Here is a 23,507-nt window from a genome sequence, read left to right as displayed (position 1 = left end):
AATTCAATGCTTTTTGTTCATTTTGCTTGTTTGTCGGATTTTGGGATGGACTCTTTGGCTTTGCTTTTCTTCTCCTCATTGGATTTTTCATGTTAAAAGTTGCAGAAGCCAGATGACAAGCTCATTTTGGTTCAACTTCAGCAACTGTGCATTGCATTGCCATGTAATGTAATGTAATGCAATGCTATCTATCTAGCTCTCCCTCTATACTTCCTTTTGGATAAACAGACATATTAGGCAAGCATTTTGGAGCTTTCACCTAAATAACTACAGGTGGTGAGATAAGCTGCACAATATAATTGACCTTTCAGTATATTGTTGCACACACACCATCTATTTAGCAAATGCCCTTGTTATCAACAGCAGCCTTTTAAACTCACCTGAGCTAACAGGTATGTGAGCTGGTTACTCTGCTGCGCTTAAAATTTCTTTTTTGGTTTGCTACAATGCCTTTTCTGAAACGTTGTCTCCCTCTGCTGGAACACTGACTTCTTTCATTTAATGCCTGCAGACTATAAAAGAGAAACCAACCCAAAAAGTTTGGTTGATTAGTCTGTGGCATTCTTTTAAACTGTTGCTTATGGCGGTCTCTGTGAGCTTCTCAGTGACATTCAGCCATCCAGGTATCCCGCCTGCAGTAGACGGAATGTGGCAATGGAACGCTGGCTGCGCGTGTCATAATAGGCTCTGAGCCTTTATATACCTGCGCACAGCAGCAGCCACCTTCAGTCTGCTGCTGGACAGCCAGCAGCAGCAGCAGCAGGAGAGGTAATTAATCAGCAACCCTCCTGCTAAGGGTAGACAGCCGCTCGTTCCACCCCCCCCCCCGCCTTAATTGGTTCTCCTCCCTTCCAACGGTGTTGAGGCGGGTGGGAACAGCCGGGGGTTGAGGGTACTGTGCTAAAAGAGGTGGAGTTATGCAGATCTAAAACGCGTGGATTGCAGCAGCAGCAAGCCGAAAAGTGCAGGCATGTGAGGGATCTAGAGGTTGACAGCATGTCTTCTTAACGGGAGTCCAGGAGGCCATCTCCACAAATGGACTTTTCAGAATCCTTGGGTGGCACCGTAGTCGGAAACCAATTCTGGTTATCGCTTCTCGGCCTTTTGGCTAAGATCAAGTGTAGTATCTGTTCTTATCAGTTTAATATCTGATACATCCCCTATCTGGGGACCATATATTAAATGGATTTTTAGAACAGGGAGATGGAAAAAGAGCTTGCTCTGTCCACTCCACGCATTGACCTGGTATTGCAGTATCTCCAGGACCGGTGCACCCCTTCTTTAATGCAGTTTCTAAAATCAGAAAGAATTGAATTCAATGCTTTTTGTTCATTTTGCTTGTTTGTCGGATTTTGGGATGGACTCTTTGGCTTTGCTTTTCTTCTCCTCATTGGATTTTTCATGTTAAAAGTTGCAGAAGCCAGATGACAAGCTCATTTTGGTTCAACTTCAGCAACTGTGCATTGCATTGCCATGTAATATAATGTAATGCAATGCTATCTATCTAGCTCTCCCTCTATACTTCCTTTTGGATAAACAGACATATTAGGCAAGCATTTTGGAGCTTTCACCTAAATAACTACAGGTGGTGAGATAAGCTGCACAATATAATTGACCTTTCAGTATATTGTTGCACACACACCATCTATTTAGCAAATGCCCTTGTTATCAACAGCAGCCTTTTAAACTCACCTGAGCTAACAGGTATGTGAGCTGGTTACTCTGCTGCGCTTAAAATTTCTTTTTTGGTTTGCTACAATGCCTTTTCTGAAACGTTGTCTCCCTCTGCTGGAACACTGACTTCTTTCATTTAATGCCTGCAGACTATAAAAGAGAAACCAACCCAAAAAGTTTGGTTGATTAGTCTGTGGCATTCTTTTAAACTGTTGCTTATGGCGGTCTCTGTGAGCTTCTCAGTGACATTCAGCCATCCAGGTATCCCGCCTGCAGTAGACGGAATGTGGCAATGGAACGCTGGCTGCGCGTGTCATAATAGGCTCTGAGCCTTTATATACCTGCGCACAGCAGCAGCCACCTTCAGTCTGCTGCTGGACAGCCAGCAGCAGCAGCAGCAGGAGAGGTAATTAATCAGCAACCCTCCTGCTAAGGGTAGACAGCTGCTCGTTCCACCCCCCCCCCCCGCCTTAATTGGTTCTCCTCCCTTCCAACGGTGTTGAGGCGGGTGGGAACAGCCGGGGGTTGAGGGTACTGTGCTAAAAGAGGTGGAGTTATGCAGATCTAAAACGCGTGGATTGCAGCAGCAGCAAGCCGAAAAGTGCAGGCATGTGAGGGATCTAGAGGTTGACAGCATGTCTTCTTAACGGGAGTCCAGGTGGCCATCTCCACAAATGGACTTTTCAGAATCCTTGGGTGGCACCGTAGTCGGAAACCAATTCTGGTTATCGCTTCTCGGCCTTTTGGCTAAGATCAAGTGTAGTATCTGTTCTTATCAGTTTAATATCTGATACGTCCCCTATCTGGGGACCATATATTAAATGGATTTTTAGAACAGGGAGATGCAAAAAGAGCTTGCTCTGTCCACTCCACGCATTGACCTGGTATTGCAGTATCTCCAGGACCGGTGCACCCCTTCTTTAATGCAGTTTCTAAAATCAGAAAGAATTGAATTCAATGCTTTTTGTTCATTTTGCTTGTTTGTCGGATTTTGGGATGGACTCTTTGGCTTTGCTTTTCTTCTCCTCATTGGATTTTTCATGTTAAAAGTTGCAGAAGCCAGATGACAAGCTCATTTTGGTTCAACTTCAGCAACTGTGCATTGCATTGCCATGTAATGTAATGTAATGCAATGCTATCTATCTAGCTCTCCCTCTATACTTCCTTTTGGATAAACAGACATATTAGGCAAGCATTTTGGAGCTTTCACCTAAATAACTACAGGTGGTGAGATAAGCTGCACAATATAATTGACCTTTCAGTATATTGTTGCACACACACCATCTATTTAGCAAATGCCCTTGTTATCAACAGCAGCCTTTTAAACTCACCTGAGCTAACAGGTATGTGAGCTGGTTACTCTGCTGCGCTTAAAATTTCTTTTTTGGTTTGCTACAATGCCTTTTCTGAAACGTTGTCTCCCTCTGCTGGAACACTGACTTCTTTCATTTAATGCCTGCAGACTATAAAAGAGAAACCAACCCAAAAAGTTTGGTTGATTAGTCTGTGGCATTCTTTTAAACTGTTGCTTATGGCGGTCTCTGTGAGCTTCTCAGTGACATTCAGCCATCCAGGTATCCCACCTGCAGTAGACGGAATGTGGCAATGGAACGCTGGCTGCGCGTGTCATAATAGGCTCTGAGCCTTTATATACCTGCGCACAGCAGCAGCCACCTTCAGTCTGCTGCTGGACAGCCAGCAGCAGCAGCAGCAGGAGAGGTAATTAATCAGCAACCCTCCTGCTAAGGGTAGACAGCTGCTCGTTCCACCCCCCCCCGCCTTAATTGGTTCTCCTCCCTTCCAACGGTGTTGAGGCGGGTGGGAACAGCCGGGGGTTGAGGGTACTGTGCTAAAAGAGGTGGAGTTATGCAGATCTAAAACGCGTGGATTGCAGCAGCAGCAAGCCGAAAAGTGCAGGCATGTGAGGGATCTAGAGGTTGACAGCATGTCTTCTTAACGGGAGTCCAGGTGGCCATCTCCACAAATGGACTTTTCAGAATCCTTGGGTGGCACCGTAGTCGGAAACCAATTCTGGTTATCGCTTCTCGGCCTTTTGGCTAAGATCAAGTGTAGTATCTGTTCTTATCAGTTTAATATCTGATACGTCCCCTATCTGGGGACCATATATTAAATGGATTTTTAGAACAGGGAGATGGAAAAAGAGCTTGCTCTGTCCACTCCACGCATTGACCTGGTATTGAAGTATCTCCAGGACCGGTGTACCCCTTCTTTAATGCAGTTTCTAAAATCAGAAAGAATTGAATTCAATGCTTTTTGTTCATTTTGCTTGTTTGTCGGATTTTGGGATGGACTCTTTGGCTTTGCTTTTCTTCTCCTCATTGGATTTTTCATGTTAAAAGTTGCAGAAGCCAGATGACATGCTCATTTTGGTTCAACTTCAGCAACTGTGCATTGCATTGCCATGTAATGTAATGTAATGCAATGCTATCTATCTAGCTCTCCCTCTATACTTCCTTTTGGATAAACAGACATATTAGGCAAGCATTTTGGAGCTTTCACCTAAATAACTACAGGTGGTGAGATAAGCTGCACAATATAATTGACCTTTCAGTATATTGTTGCACACACACCATCTATTTAGCAAATGCCCTTGTTATCAACAGCAGCCTTTTAAACTCACCTGAGCTAACAGGTATGTGAGCTGGTTACTCTGCTGCGCTTAAAATTTCTTTTTTGGTTTGCTACAATGCCTTTTCTGAAACGTTGTCTCCCTCTGCTGGAACACTGACTTCTTTCATTTAATGCCTGCAGACTATAAAAGAGAAACCAACCCAAAAAGTTTGGTTGATTAGTCTGTGGCATTCTTTTAAACTGTTGCTTATGGCGGTCTCTGTGAGCTTCTCAGTGACATTCAGCCATCCAGGTATCCCGCCTGCAGTAGACGGAATGTGGCAATGGAACGCTGGCTGCGCGTGTCATAATAGGCTCTGAGCCTTTATATACCTGCGCACAGCAGCAGCCACCTTCAGTCTGCTGCTGGACAGCCAGCAGCAGCAGCAGCAGGAGAGGTAATTAATCAGCAACCCTCCTGCTAAGGGTAGACAGCTGCTCGTTCCACCCCCCCCCCCGCCTTAATTGGTTCTCCTCCCTTCCAACGGTGTTGAGGCGGGTGGGAACAGCCGGGGGTTGAGGGTACTGTGCTAAAAGAGGTGGAGTTATGCAGATCTAAAACGCGTGGATTGCAGCAGCAGCAAGCCGAAAAGTGCAGGCATGTGAGGGATCTAGAGGTTGACAGCATGTCTTCTTAACGGGAGTCCAGGTGGCCATCTCCACAAATGGACTTTTCAGAATCCTTCGGTGGCACCGTAGTCGGAAACCAATTCTGGTTATCGCTTCTCGGCCTTTTGGCTAAGATCAAGTGTAGTATCTGTTCTTATCAGTTTAATATCTGATACGTCCCCTATCTGGGGACCATATATTAAATGGATTTTTAGAACAGGGAGATGGAAAAAGAGCTTGCTCTGTCCACTTCACGCATTGACCTGGTATTGCATTATCTCCAGGACCGGTGCACCCCTTCTTTAATGCAGTTTCTAAAATCAGAAAGAATTGAATTCAATGCTTTTTGTTCATTTTGCTTGTTTGTCGGATTTTGGGATGGACTCTTTGGCTTTGCTTTTCTTCTCCTCATTGGATTTTTCATGTTAAAAGTTGCAGAAGCCAGATGACAAGCTCATTTTGGTTCAACTTCAGCAACTGTGCATTGCATTGCCATGTAATGTAATGTAATGCAATGCTATCTATCTAGCTCTCCCTCTATACTTCCTTTTGGATAAACAGACATATTAGGCAAGCATTTTGGAGCTTTCACCTAAATAACTACAGGTGGTGAGATAAGCTGCACAATATAATTGACCTTTCAGTATATTGTTGCACACACACCATCTATTTAGCAAATGCCCTTGTTATCAACAGCAGCCTTTTAATCTCACCTGAGCTAACAGGTATGTGAGCTGGTTACTCTGCTGCGCTTAAAATTTCTTTTTTGGTTTGCTACAATGCCTTTTCTGAAACGTTGTCTCCCTCTGCTGGAACACTAACTTCTTTCATTTAATGCCTGCAGACTATAAAAGAGAAACCAACCCAAAAAGTTTGGTTGATTAGTCTGTGGCATTCTTTTAAACTGTTGCTTATGGCGGTCTCTGTGAGCTTCTCAGTGACATTCAGCCATCCAGGTATCCCGCCTGCAGTAGACGGAATGTGGCAATGGAACGCTGGCTGCGCGTGTCATAATAGGCTCTGAGCCTTTATATACCTGCGCACAGCAGCAGCCACCTTCAGTCTGCTGCTGGACAGCCAGCAGCAGCAGCAGGAGAGGTAATTAATCAGCAACCCTCCTGCTAAGGGTAGACAGCTGCTCGTTCCACCCCCCCCGCCTTAATTGGTTCTCCTCCCTTCCAACGGTGTTGAGGCGGGTGGGAACAGCCGGGGGTTGAGGGTACTGTGCTAAAAGAGGTGGAGTTATGCAGATCTAAAACGCGTGGATTGCAGCAGCAGCAAGCCGAAAAGTGCAGGCATGTGAGGGATCTAGAGGTTGACAGCATGTCTTCTTAACGGGAGTCCAGGTGGCCATCTCCACAAATGGACTTTTCAGAATACTTCGGTGGCACCGTAGTCGGAAACCAATTCTGGTTATCGCTTCTCGGCCTTTTGGCTAAGATCAAGTGTAGTATCTTTTGAAAAGGCAGTTTTGTCCTTGGGCTGCCCTAGTAAATTGATGCATATTACACACTGGTTTGGTGCACTTGTTAGTACGCCAGGTGGCTCATAGAGTTATCTGATGGAAAACATGGCCCTCCAGGATCGAAGTCACTAGGCTGGGTAAGTGTGAGGGCTTTGGAGCAATGTGCCCCAGGAGTAGGCGCCCTGGTGGGAGTCCAAGCTTACTGGGACTGGGAACCCCAGAAAGACTTGGCTTCGTAGCACGCCGCACCATTGCCAATCATACTTTCTGAGCAACCCCCCCTATTCCTGGCCTCCGGGCTAGGAAGGGGAATTTTTATAAACCCGGTCGGAGGTCCGGTCAGCTTTGGGCTGAGAAACCAACACAGGCTCCAGCTCCACTAGGGTGGCAGCCTAGATGGAAGCTGGGAGCACGAAAACGGCTCTTCTCCGGCTTCGGCTAGGGAGAGCATCGGAGATCCCTGACCCTCGCTGTGGCCTTCTGGCTCGGAGGGATGGGGATGGTTTATTGGGGACCCTCTCTTCCGAGAAGGGTCCACATGAATCCTCGCCTCGTGCGCTGTTTTGGTGTGACTTCGGTCACATTTTTCAGTGCCTTGGATGCAGCTTCAATCAAAAAATCTGTTCTTATCAGTTTAATATCTGATACGTCCCCTATCTGGGGACCATATATTAAATGGATTTTTAGAACAGGGAGATGGAAAAAGAGCTTGCTCTGTCCACTCCACGCATTGACCTGGTATTGCAGTATCTACAGGACCGGTGCACCCCTTCTTTAATGCAGTTTCTAAAATCAGAAAGAATTGAATTCAATGCTTTTTGTTCATTTTGCTTGTTTGTCGGATTTTGGGATGGACTCTTTGGCTTTGCTTTTCTTCTCCTCATTGGATTTTTCATGTTAAAAGTTGCAGAAGCCAGATGACAAGCTCATTTTGGTTCAACTTCAGCAACTGTGCATTGCATTGCCATGTAATGTAATGTAATGCAATGCTATCTATCTAGCTCTCCCTCTATACTTCCTTTTGGATAAACAGACATATTAGGCAAGCATTTTGGAGCTTTCACCTAAATAACTACAGGTGGTGAGATAAGCTGCACAATATAATTGACCTTTCAGTATATTGTTGCACACACACCATCTATTTAGCAAATGCCCTTGTTATCAACAGCAGCCTTTTAAACTCACCTGAGCTAACAGGTATGTGAGCTGGTTACTCTGCTGCGCTTAAAATTTCTTTTTTGGTTTGCTACAATGCCTTTTCTGAAACGTTGTCTCCCTCTGCTGGAACACTGACTTCTTTCATTTAATGCCTGCAGACTATAAAAGAGAAACCAACCCAAAAAGTTTGGTTGATTAGTCTGTGGCATTCTTTTAAACTGTTGCTTATGGCGGTCTCTGTGAGCTTCTCAGTGACATTCAGCCATCCAGGTATCCCGCCTGCAGTAGACGGAATGTGGCAATGGAACGCTGGCTGCGCGTGTCATAATAGGCTCTGAGCCTTTATATACCTGCGCACAGCAGCAGCCACCTTCAGTCTGCTGCTGGACAGCCAGCAGCAGCAGCAGCAGGAGAGGTAATTAATCAGCAACCCTCCTGCTAAGGGTAGACAGCTGCTCGTTCCACCCCCCCCCCCGCCTTAATTGGTTCTCCTCCCTTCCAACGGTGTTGAGGCGGGTGGGAACAGCCGGGGGTTGAGGGTACTGTGCTAAAAGAGGTGGAGTTATGCAGATCTAAAACGCGTGGATTGCAGCAGCAGCAAGCCGAAAAGTGCAGGCATGTGAGGGATCTAGAGGTTGACAGCATGTCTTCTTAACGGGAGTCCAGGTGGCCATCTCCACAAATGGACTTTTCAGAATCCTTGGGTGGCACCGTAGTCGGAAACCAATTCTGGTTATCGCTTCTCGTCCTTTTGGCTAAGATCAAGTGTAGTATCTGTTCTTATCAGTTTAATATCTGATACGTCCCCTATCTGGGGACCATATATTAAATGGATTTTTAGAACAGGGAGATGGAAAAAGAGCTTGCTCTGTCCACTCCACGCATTGACCTGGTATTGCAGTATCTCCAGGACCGGTGCACCCCTTCTTTAATGCAGTTTCTAAAATCAGAAAGAATTGAATTCAATGCTTTTTGTTCATTTTGCTTGTTTGTCGGATTTTGGGATGGACTCTTTGGCTTTGCTTTTCTTCTCCTCATTGGATTTTTCATGTTAAAAGTTGCAGAAGCCAGATGACAAGCTCATTTTGGTTCAACTTCAGCAACTGTGCATTGCATTGCCATGTAATGTAATGTAATGCAATGCTATCTATCTAGCTCTCCCTCTATACTTCCTTTTGGATAAACAGACATATTAGGCAAGCATTTTGGAGCTTTCACCTAAATAACTACAGGTGGTGAGATAAGCTGCACAATATAATTGACCTTTCAGTATATTGTTGCACACACACCATCTATTTAGCAAATGCCCTTGTTATCAACAGCAGCCTTTTAAACTCACCTGAGCTAACAGGTATGTGAGCTGGTTACTCTGCTGCGCTTAAAATTTCTTTTTTGGTTTGCTACAATGCCTTTTCTGAAACGTTGTCTCCCTCTGCTGGAACACTGACTTCTTTCATTTAATGCCTGCAGACTATAAAAGAGAAACCAACCCAAAAAGTTTGGTTGATTAGTCTGTGGCATTCTTTTAAACTGTTGCTTATGGCGGTCTCTGTGAGCTTCTCAGTGACATTCAGCCATCCAGGTATCCCGCCTGCAGTAGACGGAATGTGGCAATGGAACGCTGGCTGCGCGTGTCATAATAGGCTCTGAGCCTTTATATACCTGCGCACAGCAGCAGCCACCTTCAGTCTGCTGCTGGACAGCCAGCAGCAGCAGCAGCAGGAGAGGTAATTAATCAGCAACCCTCCTGCTAAGGGTAGACAGCTGCTCGTTCCACCCCCCCCCCCCCGCCTTAATTGGTTCTCCTCCCTTCCAACGGTGTTGAGGCGGGTGGGAACAGCCGGGGGTTGAGGGTACTGTGCTAAAAGAGGTGGAGTTATGCAGATCTAAAACGCGTGAATTGCAGCAGCAGCAAGCCGAAAAGTGCAGGCATGTGAGGGATCTAGAGGTTGACAGCATGTCTTCTTAACGGGAGTCCAGGTGGCCATCTCCACAAATGGACTTTTCAGAATCCTTGGGTGGCACCGTAGTCGGAAACCAATTCTGGTTATCGCTTCTCGGCCTTTTGGCTAAGATCAAGTGTAGTATCTGTTCTTATCAGTTTAATATCTGATACGTCCCCTATCTGGGGACCATATATTAAATGGATTTTTAGAACAGGGAGATGGAAAAAGAGCTTGCTCTGTCCACTCCACGCATTGACCTGGTATTGCAGTTTCTCCAGGACCGGTGCACCCCTTCTTTAATGCAGTTTCTAAAATCAGAAAGAATTGAATTCAATGCTTTTTGTTCATTTTGCTTGTTTGTCGGATTTTGGGATGGACTCTTTGGCTTTGCTTTTCTTCTCCTCATTGGATTTTTCATGTTAAAAGTTGCAGAAGCCAGATGACAAGCTCATTTTGGTTCAACTTCAGCAACTGTGCATTGCATTGCCATGTAATGTAATGTAATGCAATGCTATCTATCTAGCTCTCCCTCTATACTTCCTTTTGGATAAACAGACATATTAGGCAAGCATTTTGGAGCTTTCACCTAAATAACTACAGGTGGTGAGATAAGCTGCACAATATAATTGACCTTTCAGTATATTGTTGCACACACACCATCTATTTAGCAAATGCCCTTGTTATCAACAGCAGCCTTTTAAACTCACCTGAGCTAACAGGTATGTGAGCTGGTTACTCTGCTGCGCTTAAAATTTCTTTTTTGGTTTGCTACAATGCCTTTTCTGAAACGTTGTCTCCCTCTGCTGGAACACTGACTTCTTTCATTTAATGCCTGCAGACTATAAAAGAGAAACCAACCCAAAAAGTTTGGTTGATTAGTCTGTGGCATTCTTTTAAACTGTTGCTTATGGCGGTCTCTGTGAGCTTCTCAGTGACATTCAGCCATCCAGGTATCCCGCCTGCAGTAGACGGAATGTGGCAATGGAACGCTGGCTGCGCGTGTCATGATAGGCTCTGAGCCTTTATATACCTGCGCACAGCAGCAGCCACCTTCAGTCTGCTGCTGGACAGCCAGCAGCAGCAGCAGCAGGAGAGGTAATTAATCAGCAACCCTCCTGCTAAGGGTAGACAGCTGCTCGTTCCACCCCCCCCCCCCACCGCCTTAATTGGTTCTCCTCCCTTCCAACGGTGTTGAGGCGGGTGGGAACAGCCGGGGGTTGAGGGTACTGTGCTAAAAGAGGTGGAGTTATGCAGATCTAAAACGCGTGGATTGCAGCAGCAGCAAGCCGAAAAGTGCAGGCATGTGAGGGATCTAGAGGTTGACAGCATGTCTTCTTAACGGGAGTCCAGGTGGCCATCTCCACAAATGGACTTTTCAGAATCCTTGGGTGGCACCGTAGTCGGAAACCAATTCTGGTTATCGCTTCTCGGCCTTTTGGCTAAGATCAAGTGTAGTATCTGTTCTTATCAGTTTAATATCTGATACGTCCCCTATCTGGGGACCATATATTAAATGGATTTTTAGAACAGGGAGATGGAAAAAGAGCTTGCTCTGTCCACTCCACGCATTGACCTGGTATTGCAGTATCTACAGGACCGGTGCACCCCTTCTTTAATGCAGTTTCTAAAATCAGAAAGAATTGAATTCAATGCTTTTTGTTCATTTTGCTTGTTTGTCGGATTTTGGGATGGACTCTTTGGCTTTGCTTTTCTTCTCCTCATTGGATTTTTCATGTTAAAAGTTGCAGAAGCCAGATGACAAGCTCATTTTGGTTCAACTTCAGCAACTGTGCATTGCATTGCCATGTAATGTAATGTAATGCAATGCTATCTATCTAGCTCTCCCTCTATACTTCCTTTTGGATAAACAGACATATTAGGCAAGCATTTTGGAGCTTTCACCTAAATAACTACAGGTGGTGAGATAAGCTGCACAATATAATTGACCTTTCAGTATATTGTTGCACACACACCATCTATTTAGCAAATGCCCTTGTTATCAACAGCAGCCTTTTAAACTCACCTGAGCTAACAGGTATGTGAGCTGGTTACTCTGCTGCGCTTAAAATTTCTTTTTTGGTTTGCTACAATGCCTTTTCTGAAACGTTGTCTCCCTCTGCTGGAACACTGACTTCTTTCATTTAATGCCTGCAGACTATAAAAGAGAAACCAACCCAAAAAGTTTGGTTGATTAGTCTGTGGCATTCTTTTAAACTGTTGCTTATGGCGGTCTCTGTGAGCTTCTCAGTGACATTCAGCCATCCAGGTATCCCACCTGCAGTAGACGGAATGTGGCAATGGAACGCTGGCTGCGCGTGTCATAATAGGCTCTGAGCCTTTATATACCTGCGCACAGCAGCAGCCACCTTCAGTCTGCTGCTGGACAGCCAGCAGCAGCAGCAGCAGGAGAGGTAATTAATCAGCAACCCTCCTGCTAAGGGTAGACAGCTGCTCGTTCCACCCCCCCCCCCGCCTTAATTGGTTCTCCTCCCTTCCAACGGTGTTGAGGCGGGTGGGAACAGCCGGGGGTTGAGGGTACTGTGCTAAAAGAGGTGGAGTTATGCAGATCTAAAACGCGTGGATTGCAGCAGCAGCAAGCCGAAAAGTGCAGGCATGTGAGGGATCTAGAGGTTGACAGCATGTCTTCTTAACGGGAGTCCAGGTGGCCATCTCCACAAATGGACTTTTCAGAATCCTTGGGTGGCACCGTAGTCGGAAACCAATTCTGGTTATCGCTTCTCGTCCTTTTGGCTAAGATCAAGTGTAGTATCTGTTCTTATCAGTTTAATATCTGATACGTCCCCTATCTGGGGACCATATATTAAATGGATTTTTAGAACAGGGAGATGGAAAAAGAGCTTGCTCTGTCCACTCCACGCATTGACCTGGTATTGCAGTATCTCCAGGACCGGTGCACCCCTTCTTTAATGCAGTTTCTAAAATCAGAAAGAATTGAATTCAATGCTTTTTGTTCATTTTGCTTGTTTGTCGGATTTTGGGATGGACTCTTTGGCTTTGCTTTTCTTCTCCTCATTGGATTTTTCATGTTAAAAGTTGCAGAAGCCAGATGACAAGCTCATTTTGGTTCAACTTCAGCAACTGTGCATTGCATTGCCATGTAATGTAATGTAATGCAATGCTATCTATCTAGCTCTCCCTCTATACTTCCTTTTGGATAAACAGACATATTAGGCAAGCATTTTGGAGCTTTCACCTAAATAACTACAGGTGGTGAGATAAGCTGCACAATATAATTGACCTTTCAGTATATTGTTGCACACACACCATCTATTTAGCAAATGCCCTTGTTATCAACAGCAGCCTTTTAAACTCACCTGAGCTAACAGGTATGTGAGCTGGTTACTCTGCTGCGCTTAAAATTTCTTTTTTGGTTTGCTACAATGCCTTTTCTGAAACGTTGTCTCCCTCTGCTGGAACACTGACTTCTTTCATTTAATGCCTGCAGACTATAAAAGAGAAACCAACCCAAAAAGTTTGGTTGATTAGTCTGTGGCATTCTTTTAAACTGTTGCTTATGGCGGTCTCTGTGAGCTTCTCAGTGACATTCAGCCATCCAGGTATCCCGCCTGCAGTAGACGGAATGTGGCAATGGAACGCTGGCTGCGCGTGTCATAATAGGCTCTGAGCCTTTATATACCTGCGCACAGCAGCAGCCACCTTCAGTCTGCTGCTGGACAGCCAGCAGCAGCAGCAGCAGGAGAGGTAATTAATCAGCAACCCTCCTGCTAAGGGTAGACAGCTGCTCGTTCCACCCCCCCCCCCGCCTTAATTGGTTCTCCTCCCTTCCAACGGTGTTGAGACGGGTGGGAACAGCCGGGGGTTGAGGGTACTGTGCTAAAAGAGGTGGAGTTATGCAGATCTAGAACGCGTGGATTGCAGCAGCAGCAAGCCGAAAAGTGCAGGCATGTGAGGGATCTAGAGGTTGACAGCATGTCTTCTTAACGGGAGTCCAGGTGGCCATCTCCACAAATGGACTTTTCAGAATCCTTGGGTGGCACCGTAGTCGGAAACCAATTCTGGTTATCGCTTCTCGGCCTTTTGGCTAAGATCAAGTGTAGTATCTGTTCTTATCAGTTTAATATCTGACACGTCCCCTATCTGGGGACCATATATTAAATGGATTTTTAGAACAGGGAGATGGAAAAAGAGCTTGCTCTGTCCACTCCACGCATTGACCTGGTATTGCAGTATCTCCAGGACCGGTGCACCCCTTCTTTAATGCAGTTTCTAAAATCAGAAAGAATTGAATTCAATGCTTTTTGTTCATTTTGCTTGTTTGTCGGATTTTGGGATGGACTCTTTGGCTTTGCTTTTCTTCTCCTCATTGGATTTTTCATGTTAAAAGTTGCAGAAGCCAGATGACAAGCTCATTTTGGTTCAACTTCAGCAACTGTGCATTGCATTGCCATGTAATGTAATGTAATGCAATGCTATCTATCTAGCTCTCCCTCTATACTTCCTTTTGGATAAACAGACATATTAGGCAAGCATTTTGGAGCTTTCACCTAAATAACTACAGGTGGTGAGATAAGCTGCACAATATAATTGACCTTTCAGTATATTGTTGCACACACACCATCTATTTAGCAAATGCCCTTGTTATCAACAGCAGCCTTTTAAACTCACCTGAGCTAACAGGTATGTGAGCTGGTTACTCTGCTGCGCTTAAAATTTCTTTTTTGGTTTGCTACAATGCCTGTTCTGAAACGTTGTCTCCCTCTGCTGGAACACTGACTTCTTTCATTTAATGCCTGCAGACTATAAAAGAGAAACCAACCCAAAAAGTTTGGTTGATTAGTCTGTGGCATTCTTTTAAACTGTTGCTTATGGCGGTCTCTGTGAGCTTCTCAGTGACATTCAGCCATCCAGGTATCCCGCCTGCAGTAGACGGAATGTGGCAATGGAACGCTGGCTGCGCGTGTCATAATAGGCTCTGAGCCTTTATATACCTGCGCACAGCAGCAGCCACCTTCAGTCTGCTGCTGGACAGCCAGCAGCAGCAGCAGCAGGAGAGGTAATTAATCAGCAACCCTCCTGCTAAGGGTAGACAGCTGCTCGTTCCACCCCCCCCCCCCCGCCTTAATTGGTTCTCCTCCCTTCCAACGGTGTTGAGGCGGGTGGGAACAGCCGGGGGTTGAGGGTACTGTGCTAAAAGAGGTGGAGTTATGCAGATCTAAAACGCGTGGATTGCAGCAGCAGCAAGCCGAAAAGTGCAGGCATGTGAGGGATCTAGAGGTTGACAGCATGTCTTCTTAACGGGAGTCCAGGTGGCCATCTCCACAAATGGACTTTTCAGAATCCTTGGGTGGCACCGTAGTCGGAAACCAATTCTGGTTATCGCTTCTCGGCCTTTTGGCTAAGATCAAGTGTAGTATCTGTTCTTATCAGTTTAATATCTGATACGTCCCCTATCTGGGGACCATATATTAAATGGATTTTTAGAACAGGGAGATGGAAAAAGAGCTTGCTCTGTCCACTCCACGCATTGACCTGGTATTGCAGTATCTCCAGGACCGGTGCACCCCTTCTTTAATGCAGTTTCTAAAATCAGAAAGAATTGAATTCAATGCTTTTTGTTCATTTTGCTTGTTTGTCGGATTTTGGGATGGACTCTTTGGCTTTGCTTTTCTTCTCCTCATTGGATTTTTCATGTTAAAAGTTGCAGAAGCCAGATGACAAGCTCATTTTGGTTCAACTTCAGCAACTGTGCATTGCATTGCCATGTAATGTAATGTAATGCAATGCTATCTATCTAGCTCTCCCTCTATACTTCCTTTTGGATAAACAGACATATTAGGCAAGCATTTTGGAGCTTTCACCTAAATAACTACAGGTGGTGAGATAAGCTGCACAATATAATTGACCTTTCAGTATATTGTTGCACACACACCATCTATTTAGCAAATGCCCTTGTTATCAACAGCAGCCTTTTAAACTCACCTGAGCTAACAGGTATGTGAGCTGGTTACTCTGCTGCGCTTAAAATTTCTTTTTTGGTTTGCTACAATGCCTTTTCTGAAACGTTGTCTCCCTCTGCTGGAACACTGACTTCTTTCATTTAATGCCTGCAGACTATAAAAGAGAAACCAACCCAAAAAGTTTGGTTGATTAGTCTGTGGCATTCTTTTAAACTGTTGCTTATGGCGGTCTCTGTGAGCTTCTCAGTGACATTCAGCCATCCAGGTATCCCGCCTGCAGTAGACGGAATGTGGCAATGGAACGCTGGCTGCGCGTGTCATAATAGGCTCTGAGCCTTTATATACCTGCGCACAGCAGCAGCCACCTTCAGTCTGCTGCTGGACAGCCAGCAGCAGCAGCAGCAGGAGAGGTAATTAATCAGCAACCCTCCTGCTAAGGGTAGACAGCTGCTCGTTCCACCCCCCCCCCCGCCTTAATTGGTTCTCCTCCCTTCCAACGGTGTTGAGGCGGGTGGGAACAGCCGGGGGTTGAGGGTACTGTGCTAAAAGAGGTGGAGTTATGCAGATCTAAAACGCGTGGATTGCAGCAGCAGCAAGCCGAAAAGTGCAGGCATGTGAGGGATCTAGAGGTTGACAGCATGTCTTCTTAACGGGAGTCCAGGTGGCCATCTCCACAAATGGACTTTTCAGAATCCTTGGGTGGCACCATAGTCGGAAACCAATTCTGGTTATCGCTTCTCGGCCTTTTGGCTAAGATCAAGTGTAGTATCTGTTCTTATCAGTTTAATATCTGATACGTCCCCTATCTGGGGACCATATATTAAATGGATTTTTAGAACAGGGAGATGGAAAAAGAGCTTGCTCTGTCCACTCCACGCATTGACCTGGTATTGCAGTATCTCCAGGACCGGTGCACCCCTTCTTTAATGCAGTTTCTAAAATCAGAAAGAATTGAATTCAATGCTTTTTGTTCATTTTGCTTGTTTGTCGGATTTTGGGATGGACTCTTTGGCTTTGCTTTTCTTCTCCTCATTGGATTTTTCATGTTAAAAGTTGCAGAAGCCAGATGACAAGCTCATTTTGGTTCAACTTCAGCAACTGTGCATTGCATTGCCATGTAATGTAATGTAATGCAATGCTATCTATCTAGCTCTCCCTCTATACTTCCTTTTGGATAAACAGACATATTAGGCAAGCATTTTGGAGCTTTCACCTAAATAACTACAGGTGGTGAGATAAGCTGCACAATATAATTGACCTTTCAGTATATTGTTGCACACACACCATCTATTTAGCAAATGCCCTTGTTATCAACAGCAGCCTTTTAAACTCACCTGAGCTAACAGGTATGTGAGCTGGTTACTCTGCTGCGCTTAAAATTTCTTTTTTGGTTTGCTACAATGCCTTTTCTGAAACGTTGTCTCCCTCTGCTGGAACACTGACTTCTTTCATTTAATGCCTGCAGACTATAAAAGAGAAACCAACCCAAAAAGTTTGGTTGATTAGTCTGTGGCATTCTTTTAAACTGTTGCTTATGGCGGTCTCTGTGAGCTTCTCAGTGACATTCAGCCATCCAGGTATCCCGCCTGCAGTAGACGGAATGTGGCAATGGAACGCTGGCTGCGCGTGTCATAATAGGCTCTGAGCCTTTATATACCTGCGCACAGCAGCAGCAACCTTCAGTCTGCTGCTGGACAGCCAGCAGCAGCAGCAGCAGGAGAGGTAATTAATCAGCAACCCTCCTGCTAAGGGTAGACAGCTGCTCGTTCCACCACCCCCCCCCCCCCCCCGCCTTAATTGGTTCTCCTCCCTTCCAACGGTGTTGAGGCGGGTGGGAACAGCCGGGGGTTGAGGGTACTGTGCTAAAAGAGGTGGAGTTATGCAGATCTAAAATGCGTGGATTGCAGCAGCAGCAAGCCGAAAAGTGCAGGCATGTGAGGGATCTAGAGGTTGACAGCATGTCTTCTTAACGGGAGTCCAGGTGGCCATCTCCACAAATGGACTTTTCAGAATCCTTGGGTGGCACCGTAGTCGGAAACCAATTCTGGTTATCGCTTCTCGGCCTTTTGGCTAAGATCAAGTGTAGTATCTGTTCTTATCAGTTTAATATCTGATACGTCCCCTATCTGGGGACCATATATTAAATGGATTTTTAGAACAGGGAGATGGAAAAAGAGCTTGCTCTGTCCACTCCACGCATTGACCTGGTATTGCAGTATCTCCAGGACCGGTGCACCCCTTCTTTAATGCAGTTTCTAAAATCAGAAAGAATTGAATTCAATGCTTTTTGTTCATTTTGCTTGTTTGTCGGATTTTGGGATGGACTCTTTGGCTTTGCTTTTCTTCTCCTCATTGGATTTTTCATGTTAAAAGTTGCAGAAGCCAGATGACAAGCTCATTTTGGTTCAACTTCAGCAACTGTGCATTGCATTGCCATGTAATGTAATGTAATGCAATGCTATCTATCTAGCTCTCCCTCTATACTTCCTTTTGGATAAACAGACATATTAGGCAAGCATTTTGGAGCTTTCACCTAAATAACTACAGGTGGTGAGATAAGCTGCACAATATAATTGACCTTTCAGTATATTGTTGCACACACACCATCTATTTAGCAAATGCCCTTGTTATCAACAGCAGCCATTTAAACTCACCTGAGCTAACAGGTATGTGAGCTGGTTACTCTGCTGCGCTTAAAATTTCTTTTTTGGTTTGCTACAATGCCTTTTCTGAAACGTTGTCTCCCTCTGCTGGAACACTGACTTCTTTCATTTAATGCCTGCAGACTATAAAAGAGAAACCAACCCAAAAAGTTTGGTTGATTAGTCTGTGGCATTCTTTTAAACTGTTGCTTATGGCGGTCTCTGTGAGCTTCTCAGTGACATTCAGCCATCCAGGTATCCCGCCTGCAGTAGACGGAATGTGGCAATGGAACGCTGGCTGCGCGTGTCATAATAGGCTCTGAGCCTTTATATACCTGCGCACAGCAGCAGCCACCTTCAGTCTGCTGCTGGACAGCCAGCAGCAGCAGCAGCAGGAGAGGTAATTAATCAGCAACCCTCCTGCTAAGGGTAGACAGCTGCTCGTTCCACCCCCCCCCCCCCCCGCCTTAATTGGTTCTCCTCCCTTCCAACGGTGTTGAGACGGGTGGGAACAGCCGGGGGTTGAGGGTACTGTGCTAAAAGAGGTGGAGTTATGCAGATCTAAAACGCGTGGATTGCAGCAGCAGCAAGCCGAAAAGTGCAGGCATGTGAGGGATCTAGAGGTTGACAGCATGTCTTCTTAACGGGAGTCCAGGTGGCCATCTCCACAAATGGACTTTTCAGAATCCTTGGGTGGCACCGTAGTCGGAAACCAATTCTGGTTATCGCTTCTCGGCCTTTTGGCTAAGATCAAGTGTAGTATCTGTTCTTATCAGTTTAATATCTGACACGTCCCCTATCTGGGGACCATATATTAAATGGATTTTTAGAACAGGGAGATGGAAAAAGAGCTTGCTCTGTCCACTCCACGCATTGACCTGGTATTGCAGTATCTCCAGGACCGGTGCACCCCTTCTTTAATGCAGTTTCTAAAATCAGAAAGAATTGAATTCAATGCTTTTTGTTCATTTTGCTTGTTTGTCGGATTTTGGGATGGACTCTTTGGCTTTGCTTTTCTTCTCCTCATTGGATTTTTCATGTTAAAAGTTGCAGAAGCCAGATGACAAGCTCATTTTGGTTCAACTTCAGCAACTGTGCATTGCATTGCCATGTAATGTAATGTAATGCAATGCTATCTATCTAGCTCTCCCTCTATACTTCCTTTTGGATAAACAGACATATTAGGCAAGCATTTTGGAGCTTTCACCTAAATAACTACAGGTGGTGAGATAAGCTGCACAATATAATTGACCTTTCAGTATATTGTTGCACACACACCATCTATTTAGCAAATGCCCTTGTTATCAACAGCAGCCTTTTAAACTCACCTGAGCTAACAGGTATGTGAGCTGGTTACTCTGCTGCGCTTAAAATTTCTTTTTTGGTTTGCTACAATGCCTTTTCTGAAACGTTGTCTCCCTCTGCTGGAACACTGACTTCTTTCATTTAATGCCTGCAGACTATAAAAGAGAAACCAACCCAAAAAGTTTGGTTGATTAGTCTGTGGCATTCTTTTAAACTGTTGCTTATGGCGGTCTCTGTGAGCTTCTCAGTGACATTCAGCCATCCAGGTATCCCGCCTGCAGTAGACGGAATGTGGCAATGGAACGCTGGCTGCGCGTGTCATAATAGGCTCTGAGCCTTTATATACCTGCGCACAGCAGCAGCCACCTTCAGTCTGCTGCTGGACAGCCAGCAGCAGCAGCAGCAGGAGAGGTAATTAATCAGCAACCCTCCTGCTAAGGGTAGACAGCTGCTCGTTCCACCCCCCCCCCCCCCGCCTTAATTGGTTCTCCTCCCTTCCAACGGTGTTGAGGCGGGTGGGAACAGCCGGGGGTTGAGGGTACTGTGCTAAAAGAGGTGGAGTTATGCAGATCTAAAACGCGTGGATTGCAGCAGCAGCAAGCCGAAAAGTGCAGGCATGTGAGGGATCTAGAGGTTGACAGCATGTCTTCTTAACGGGAGTCCAGGTGGCCATCTCCACAAATGGACTTTTCAGAATCCTTGGGTGGCACCGTAGTCGGAAACCAATTCTGGTTATCGCTTCTCGGCCTTTTGGCTAAGATCAAGTGTAGTATCTGTTCTTATCAGTTTAATATCTGATACGTCCCCTATCTGGGGACCATATATTAAATGGATTTTTAGAACAGGGAGATGGAAAAAGAGCTTGCTCTGTCCACTCCACGCATTGACCTGGTATTGCAGTATCTCCAGGACCGGTGCACCCCTTCTTTAATGCAGTTTCTAAAATCAGAAAGAATTGAATTCAATGCTTTTTGTTCATTTTGCTTGTTTGTCGGATTTTGGGATGGACTCTTTGGCTTTGCTTTTCTTCTCCTCATTGGATTTTTCATGTTAAAAGTTGCAGAAGCCAGATGACAAGCTCATTTTGGTTCAACTTCAGCAACTGTGCATTGCATTGCCATGTAATGTAATGTAATGCAATGCTATCTATCTAGCTCTCCCTCTATACTTCCTTTTGGATAAACAGACATATTAGGCAAGCATTTTGGAGCTTTCACCTAAATAACTACAGGTGGTGAGATAAGCTGCACAATATAATTGACCTTTCAGTATATTGTTGCACACACACCATCTATTTAGCAAATGCCCTTGTTATCAACAGCAGCCTTTTAAACTCACCTGAGCTAACAGGTATGTGAGCTGGTTACTCTGCTGCGCTTAAAATTTCTTTTTTGGTTTGCTACAATGCCTTTTCTGAAACGTTGTCTCCCTCTGCTGGAACACTGACTTCTTTCATTTAATGCCTGCAGACTATAAAAGAGAAACCAACCCAAAAAGTTTGGTTGATTAGTCTGTGGCATTCTTTTAAACTGTTGCTTATGGCGGTCTCTGTGAGCTTCTCAGTGACATTCAGCCATCCAGGTATCCCGCCTGCAGTAGACGGAATGTGGCAATGGAACGCTGGCTGCGCGTGTCATAATAGGCTCTGAGCCTTTATATACCTGCGCACAGCAGCAGCCACCTTCAGTCTGCTGCTGGACAGCCAGCAGCAGCAGCAGCAGGAGAGGTAATTAATCAGCAACCCTCCTGCTAAGGGTAGACAGCTGCTCGTTCCACCCCCCCCCCCGCCTTAATTGGTTCTCCTCCCTTCCAACGGTGTTGAGGCGGGTGGGAACAGCCGGGGGTTGAGGGTACTGTGCTAAAAGAGGTGGAGTTATGCAGATCTAAAACGCGTGGATTGCAGCAGCAGCAAGCCGAAAAGTGCAGGCATGTGAGGGATCTAGAGGTTGACAGCATGTCTTCTTAACGGGAGTCCAGGTGGCCATCTCCACAAATGGACTTTTCAGAATCCTTGGGTGGCACCGTAGTCGGAAACCAATTCTGGTTATCGCTTCTCGGCCTTTTGGCTAAGATCAAGTGTAGTATCTTTCAAAAAGGCGGTTTTGGATGTTGGCCGCCCTAGTAGATTGATACATTATGCACACTGGGGTTTAGGCGCTTGTTAGTACGCCAGGTGGCTAATATAGTCATCTGGTGGAAAGCATGGCCCCCCAGGATCGACGCCATTGGGCCGGGGAAGATCGAAAGCCCGAAGTGTGAAGTGCCCCAGGAGTGGTGACCCTGGGGTGCCTAAACTCACTGGGATTGGGAACCCCACTTGAGTTTATGGCACATTTGCACAAGCACTTCAAATTTTCTTTCTTCGCACACACCCTTATTCCGGGCCTTCTGGCCTTAGGATGGGGAATTTTTCAATTCCCGGTCGAAGGTCCGGGCAGTATTATACTGTGAAACCTTCACTATTTATTTAATTTCTTTGTCACTGTGTGTCCACTTATTCACGTGTGTCACGTCCTACTAGGATTTTGTCGGGATGCGGTTCCCTTACGGGTTCCTCTCTTGGCAGGTCTAGGGGGGGAGTGTGTGGCCATCAGGTTCCGCTCCCCCCTGAACCCCCCTGGCTCTCCTCTTTCGGGAGGAGAGCGTTGTTGGCTCCCCTCTTCCGGGAGGGGAGCACAGTCTTTGGCTCCCAGTGCCATGCTCGGGTGAGAACTCGGGCAGGTGCTGGGGGTAAGATTGGGTCGCCTCTGGCTTCGGCTGGAGGTGGCTTTTTGTCCCTGTTCCTCGCTGTGGCCTTTTGGCTCGGAGGGACGGGGAATGGTTTGGGGGACCCTTCTCCTTTTGGAGAGGGTTTCAAGAAGACCAGCATCCTAGTGCACTTTTTTTGTGGCACTTGTCACTTTTTTAAGCGCACTCGGGTTTTGTACACGAATTCGGGCTTTCGATAAAAAAAAAAAAAAAAAAAAATCTGTTCTTATCAGTTTAATATCTGATACGTCCCCTATCTGGGGACCATATATTAAATCGATTTTTAGAACAGGGAGATGGAAAAAGAGCTTGCTCTGTCCACTCCACGCATTGACCTGGTATTGCAGTATCTCCAGGACCGGTGCACCCCTTCTTTAATGCAGTTTCTAAAATCAGAAAGAATTGAATTCAATGCTTTTTGTTCATTTTGCTTGTTTGTCGGATTTTGGGATGGACTCTTTGGCTTTGCTTTTCTTCTCCTCATTGGATTTTTCATGTTAAAAGTTGCAGAAGCCAGATGACAAGCTCATTTTGGTTCAACTTCAGCAACTGTGCATTGCATTGCCATGTAATGTAATGTAATGCAATGCTATCTATCTAGCTCTCCCTCTATACTTCCTTTTGGATAAACAGACATATTAGGCAAGCATTTTGGAGCTTTCACCTAAATAACTACAGGTGGTGAGATAAGCTGCACAATATAATTGACCTTTCAGTATATTGTTGCACACACACCATCTATTTAGCAAATGCCCTTGTTATCAACAGCAGCCTTTTAAACTCACCTGAGCTAACAGGTATGTGAGCTGGTTACTCTGCTGCGCTTAAAATTTCTTTTTTGGTTTGCTACAATGCCTTTTCTGAAACGTTGTCTCCCTCTGCTGGAACACTGACTTCTTTCATTTAATGCCTGCAGACTATAAAAGAGAAACCAACCCAAAAAGTTTGGTTGATTAGTCTGTGGCATTCTTTTAAACTGTTGCTTATGGCGGTCTCTGTGAGCTTCTCAGTGACATTCAGCCATCCAGGTATCCCGCCTGCAGTAGACGGAATGTGGCAATGGAACGCTGGCTGCGCGTGTCATAATAGGCTCTGAGCCTTTATATACCTGCGCACAGCAGCAGCCACCTTCAGTCTGCTGCTGGACAGCCAGCAGCAGCAGCAGCAGGAGAGGTAATTAATCAGCAACCCTCCTGCTAAGGGTAGACAGCTGCTCGTTCCACCCCCCCCCGCCTTAATTGGTTCTCCTCCCTTCCAACGGTGTTGAGGCGGGTGGGAACAGCCGGGGGTTGAGGGTACTGTGCTAAAAGAGGTGGAGTTATGCAGATCTAAAACGCGTGGATTGCAGCAGCAGCAAGCCGAAAAGTGCAGGCATGTGAGGGATCTAGAG

At 45.7% G+C, this 23,507-nt stretch overlaps 16 non-coding genes and 2 pseudogenes across 16 annotated transcripts; all 18 read left to right on the top strand.

Moving 5' to 3' along the window:
• The first annotated feature begins 1,088 nt into the window (after window positions 1-1,088).
• On the top strand, window positions 1,089-1,279 carry LOC141195934 (U2 spliceosomal RNA). The gene has a single exon (XR_012268505.1). It is a non-coding gene; the product is annotated as a U2 spliceosomal RNA (small nuclear RNA).
• Window positions 1,280-2,401: 1,122 nt separating this feature from the next.
• LOC141195859 (U2 spliceosomal RNA) lies at window positions 2,402-2,592 on the top strand. The gene has a single exon (XR_012268433.1). It is a non-coding gene; the product is annotated as a U2 spliceosomal RNA (small nuclear RNA).
• Window positions 2,593-3,711: 1,119 nt separating this feature from the next.
• LOC141196116 (U2 spliceosomal RNA) lies at window positions 3,712-3,902 on the top strand. Its single transcript, XR_012268682.1, has one exon. It is a non-coding gene; the product is annotated as a U2 spliceosomal RNA (small nuclear RNA).
• A 1,121-nt stretch (window positions 3,903-5,023) lies between these two features.
• On the top strand, window positions 5,024-5,214 carry LOC141195857 (U2 spliceosomal RNA). Its single transcript, XR_012268431.1, has one exon. It is a non-coding gene; the product is annotated as a U2 spliceosomal RNA (small nuclear RNA).
• A 1,115-nt stretch (window positions 5,215-6,329) lies between these two features.
• Window positions 6,330-6,445, top strand: LOC141196472 (U2 spliceosomal RNA; annotated as a pseudogene).
• Window positions 6,446-6,969: 524 nt separating this feature from the next.
• LOC141196272 (U2 spliceosomal RNA) lies at window positions 6,970-7,151 on the top strand. Its single transcript, XR_012268833.1, has one exon. It is a non-coding gene; the product is annotated as a U2 spliceosomal RNA (small nuclear RNA).
• Window positions 7,152-8,272: 1,121 nt separating this feature from the next.
• LOC141196166 (U2 spliceosomal RNA) lies at window positions 8,273-8,463 on the top strand. The gene has a single exon (XR_012268731.1). It is a non-coding gene; the product is annotated as a U2 spliceosomal RNA (small nuclear RNA).
• A 1,123-nt stretch (window positions 8,464-9,586) lies between these two features.
• Window positions 9,587-9,777, top strand: LOC141195761 (U2 spliceosomal RNA). Its single transcript, XR_012268339.1, has one exon. It is a non-coding gene; the product is annotated as a U2 spliceosomal RNA (small nuclear RNA).
• Window positions 9,778-10,902: 1,125 nt separating this feature from the next.
• On the top strand, window positions 10,903-11,093 carry LOC141196052 (U2 spliceosomal RNA). The gene has a single exon (XR_012268619.1). It is a non-coding gene; the product is annotated as a U2 spliceosomal RNA (small nuclear RNA).
• A 1,121-nt stretch (window positions 11,094-12,214) lies between these two features.
• Window positions 12,215-12,405, top strand: LOC141196165 (U2 spliceosomal RNA). The gene has a single exon (XR_012268730.1). It is a non-coding gene; the product is annotated as a U2 spliceosomal RNA (small nuclear RNA).
• A 1,121-nt stretch (window positions 12,406-13,526) lies between these two features.
• LOC141196091 (U2 spliceosomal RNA) lies at window positions 13,527-13,717 on the top strand. Its single transcript, XR_012268657.1, has one exon. It is a non-coding gene; the product is annotated as a U2 spliceosomal RNA (small nuclear RNA).
• A 1,123-nt stretch (window positions 13,718-14,840) lies between these two features.
• Window positions 14,841-15,031, top strand: LOC141195400 (U2 spliceosomal RNA). Its single transcript, XR_012267992.1, has one exon. It is a non-coding gene; the product is annotated as a U2 spliceosomal RNA (small nuclear RNA).
• Window positions 15,032-16,152: 1,121 nt separating this feature from the next.
• Window positions 16,153-16,343, top strand: LOC141195399 (U2 spliceosomal RNA). The gene has a single exon (XR_012267991.1). It is a non-coding gene; the product is annotated as a U2 spliceosomal RNA (small nuclear RNA).
• A 1,129-nt stretch (window positions 16,344-17,472) lies between these two features.
• LOC141195398 (U2 spliceosomal RNA) lies at window positions 17,473-17,663 on the top strand. The gene has a single exon (XR_012267990.1). It is a non-coding gene; the product is annotated as a U2 spliceosomal RNA (small nuclear RNA).
• Window positions 17,664-18,788: 1,125 nt separating this feature from the next.
• LOC141196090 (U2 spliceosomal RNA) lies at window positions 18,789-18,979 on the top strand. Its single transcript, XR_012268656.1, has one exon. It is a non-coding gene; the product is annotated as a U2 spliceosomal RNA (small nuclear RNA).
• Window positions 18,980-20,103: 1,124 nt separating this feature from the next.
• Window positions 20,104-20,294, top strand: LOC141195397 (U2 spliceosomal RNA). The gene has a single exon (XR_012267989.1). It is a non-coding gene; the product is annotated as a U2 spliceosomal RNA (small nuclear RNA).
• Window positions 20,295-21,415: 1,121 nt separating this feature from the next.
• On the top strand, window positions 21,416-21,507 carry LOC141196500 (U2 spliceosomal RNA; annotated as a pseudogene).
• Window positions 21,508-22,301: 794 nt separating this feature from the next.
• On the top strand, window positions 22,302-22,489 carry LOC141196381 (U2 spliceosomal RNA). The gene has a single exon (XR_012268914.1). It is a non-coding gene; the product is annotated as a U2 spliceosomal RNA (small nuclear RNA).
• The last annotated feature ends 1,018 nt before the right edge of the window (window positions 22,490-23,507 follow it).

Source organism: Phyllobates terribilis, unplaced genomic scaffold (assembly GCF_046119375.1).
Source record: "Phyllobates terribilis strain yellow unplaced genomic scaffold, ASM4611937v1 Scaffold_74__1_contigs__length_7073193, whole genome shotgun sequence".
NCBI lineage: Eukaryota > Metazoa > Chordata > Amphibia > Anura > Dendrobatidae > Phyllobates > Phyllobates terribilis.
This window is presented reverse-complemented; position numbering and strand designations above follow the sequence as displayed.